Source organism: Pteropus vampyrus, unplaced genomic scaffold, assembly GCF_000151845.1.
Source record: "Pteropus vampyrus isolate Shadow unplaced genomic scaffold, Pvam_2.0 Scaffold33, whole genome shotgun sequence".
Lineage (NCBI taxonomy): Eukaryota > Metazoa > Chordata > Mammalia > Chiroptera > Pteropodidae > Pteropus > Pteropus vampyrus.
Genome location: NW_011888814.1, coordinates 1,334,332 through 1,338,689, shown reverse-complemented (window position 1 = coordinate 1,338,689; position 4,358 = coordinate 1,334,332).

Genomic DNA, 4,358 nt, shown 5'->3' with positions numbered 1-4,358 from the left:
TGCCTTACTATTGAATTGTATGCCTGAAACTTACTGGATTTCATTATGCAATGTCACCATGATAATAATAAAAAAAGTATACTTAAAAAAAGATATTTATAGAACATAAAAAATATTTATAGAAAATAATTTGAAGGCCATGTAGTGTTCAACTATACAGTCACATTTTTAGTTACTTGAATCAGTATCTCTTTATCTTTATTATGTATGTGATACAAATGCATATATATACATAAATACATTCATAAATATACATATCCATACATATATGTGTATATACATAAATACATATATATGTATTATATATAAGCCTATGCCATATGCCACAATACCTAAATTGTCCCCAAAAGATACATTTTTATTTTATTAACTCAGCAATTATTCATCTTTACTTAAACAAATAGCCATTTGAAGTCTCTTACTACAATTACTTCTTAATGATAGTCCTCTTGTCACCAATATTATACAGTACGCCTTCTATTAATTCAAAAGTAAATTTTCTCTTTTAGCTAGAAGAAAGCTTATTTCCAATGAGAAGTTATGTCTTCTAATTTCCAAAACACATTTGCCATAATTGCAGGAGTTTTCCAAGTACTATTTACAGAAAACATATTGACCTTTGTGGTGGGTATTATACTGGGATTTAATAATTCAAAGGTCAAAGCCAAATTCAAACTGGCTTACTCAAGCCATGGGAAAAGAAGAATCTGATTATACTTTTGGATATTAGAACCAGTTAGAATGGTATGGCTATCATATGGTAATTTTGGCTCCAGTGCATTGACTTTATTTTCTAGTCCATGTTCTCTATGAGGTGAACACTTGGCTACAGTTACTTCTATGCTCGTGTTTCTTACTAGGGAGAACTTTCTTCCCTATATTTGAGAAAGAGAGAAGAGAGAGACAAAAAGAGAGAGACAAAGAGAGAGAGAGAGAGAGAGAGAGAGAGAGAGAGAGAGAGATGAGTAAGAAGGAAGGAGGAAGAGGAAGAGAGGAGAAAGAGAAAAGAGAAGCGTAGAGGAGAGGAGAGGAGAGGAGAGGAGACAGAAAGCATTCCAGAGAAGGCCTTTTGCTTATTTTTGGTGGATACCATGAAAAAAAGAAGTTACTTCCCATCTGGTACATATGGTTCAGACTTGGGTGGGAAAGAAAGTCTCCAAAGGAAGATACATGTTCATTCAGAAATGTCACTGAGACACATCATGTCAGCTGAACAGCCTTTAGATTCATGTCTACCAGAAAGCACTTTCATTCTCTTTTCTCTTTGGTTTTTAAATTTTTTAAAATAATTATTTTTCATTTCACAATGCTTGTGTGTTAAGTTGCCTCAAAAGTGTTATGAAAGAAATGAATAGATCTGGAAAAAAAAAAAAAAGGTCCGGGCGAATTGGGGATTGAGAAGCCTTCATAGAAAAGTTGGGGCTTAACATGAGATTTAATAAATATTATTTGAGGAACATAATAGGACTAGGAAATTAAACTCAGGAAGATAAGAAGTGACAAAGTCTCATGGGAGTTGTTTGCATAACAGTGAAGATACTGATTGGACAACACAATTGAGTTGGTAGAATAAACTCAAGAATGTAAGGAATTAAAGTAATTTCTATGAATTAGAGCGACAGGATTGAGGGCTGCCATTGTCAGGTGAGAAATCAGGTCTTGAACATGTCTGGAGATTCTGCATGTCCTAGGAAACACAAGTGATTATAAGTCATGATTAAAGTTTTAAAGGGCAAATAACGCTTATCTACCATTACTTATTATTAAGTAACTATCGCTTACTGTGGGAGAACTATCAGGGGTACTTTGTTATTACAATGAAAGTCAAGTACATGTTGCTCCAAAAGGAGCTTCTTTTTAAACTATGACATGTTGCTTTAAGAAAAGTCTTAGGGTATAGTAGCAAAAGGGAAAATACATTTTAATAAACTAATGGTCTTTACAAATAATCATATATTATTAGACAATGTACAATTCCAAATAAACGAACTGATTTCTTCTTGTATGTAAATAAAAGAGCCTAAGGCTGGAAAGTCACTCCTAAGAGGTTTACTCTCACAGGTACTTTTGCTTTTTTTAATTCTTCTACCACTTCTAAGTTAAAATGAAACAGAACAAATGCTTGGCAGTTTGGAGTGCATTGTCTATTGTTCCTGAAGTACCATCTGGCAGAGCAATCTCAGCTGAAGAAAATGCTTAATGGCCATCCTGACTGACGGGTGTAATGGATGCATCTCTGCTACTCTTGCAAGATCTATGAGTAATTCTAACCAGACGGATGACAGTCACAAATCTCAACAGAGTGTTCAGTCGTTTCCAACTCGCAAGACCTTTAAGATTGTGAAATTTAGCAAAAGGAAGCAGACTGGTAAACGAAGTTAGAACATATCCTCATACATAATGAAATATTCAGTAAACAACAAAGACATTACAGAGAGCTGCTGAATTCTTGTTCTGAGCAGCACTGCTACATGACTTCTCTGCAGGAAACTAAAAGGAACAATTTGCTTCTATTTCATGTACAAAAACCAGGACTGCCCTGAACTTCTTTAAGTAATAACATTTCTAACATAAATTCCATGTGTGAACCAATATAAATAAAGGCAAAAGTAGAAGGATACTAGGGAAATCAATGGGAGATGAGCAATAGCACAAGTGTATAGTGAGACTCTTGAAACCATAGAAATTATACTTGATTACTGATTGTTACTTAATTACTTACTTCTAACTTCTACATTCCCAGTCCAGATTTCTCAGAGTGCTTATAGAATCCATATGTCTACAGTTTTAACATGGACTCAGAAATCTCATAATGAGAAGAAATGCCTTATGTGTTGCATACTTAACTTGGTATACATAAACCCTATTTTTGATCTTAAGAAGCTGATCAAAGTTAAGCCTAACTAAATAAACAAATCATCTTTATTTATTGAACTTTACTCCAGGGTGATAATTACTCATAATGAAGGAAAAGCATTTAGTATCTAGTTATTATTTTCTAACCATAGATTGTACAACAAAACTGCATTTATGTATTTATAGTAAATTAATATTAAATTCATATACTGAAACTAGTCAGGTTATATGAAATAAATGGTATGTTCATATTTATAGGTAATATTACCAGTCCTCTATTCTTTTCTTCAAAGAGGGTCTTCTACATGCATGTGTTATGTCATGCAAAGATTAAAAAAGCATAGCTCTTGCCTCAAGGAACACACAGTTTAGGAATTATGCAGTCTGAATATTTTCCAGTCATACAAACTAGATGAAAATACTGAATCATCCATCGACTCTGAATGTTTGTCATCATGATCAATTCTGTAGCTTTCCACTGATCAAACTGGGGATATGGCCAGGGAAGAAATACTGTCATCGTTAGAGAGAACTGTTTTCAGATATGTAGCATACCTCTGCAACTCTACTTTGACCTAATTAGCTTTATGACATCTTCTAAATAGAACCACATGACAAAGCTCTTGACTATATGAAAATCTGAAATTGGCTCAACTTGCAGGAGTCAAAATTTCAAACCACAGATGTTCTTGCTGCCATTATTTCAATTAAACATCAGGCTCTAAACATTTTGATTAATGCAACGTGTTTGGCCACCGTAACAGTTTATTGAATGTTCAAATCACTTGCAGAGTCTGTTTGTGAATGTGGACATGGACCTGGTTTTGTACCTCATACCACCACCCCTCCCAAACCCTGGCCCCATGCAGTATTTGGTAAGATTCTAAAGAACAAACCCATGTCATATTCATTAATTCAGCACTGGAAGCATTGAGTAGAGCATCTAAACTGGAAGAGTGGCACATCATGATTGTTACTTAATTACTTAGTCCAATTTGAGGATGGACTATGAGGTGAGTGAGGCAGAACATATTGTTAGAAATCTGCTCTCAGTGGATTATATAAATAGCATGTATATTGCTTTTCTTATTTTGTACAGGAATTCTAAGGCAAGTCATTTTATTAGTAATAGATTTGGATATGCACTAGTTCACATCATGTCAGAATATAATAATTACTAAATACTAATTATAAGCATGTTCCACATATACAAATTTTATGTATTTCAAGATGACTTATTTAAGAATAATTTTATATTTGTACTTAACTAATTTTTAGTTGTAATTGTAGTTTTAGTTCTATCTTTCCCTAGATTTTTAATTTTGCTTGTGTGTATATGGAAATGTGTTTATGTGTTAGGATTCATGTAGAATTCTGTATTTTGAATGCCCCAAAGTGTAATGGATTCTAATAAAATTTATTAGATATGTAACATGTTCATTCCTCATTCATCCCACAGTTTAGACAATGAGTATGGGTTCCATATAACAAAGTTTCTTTAA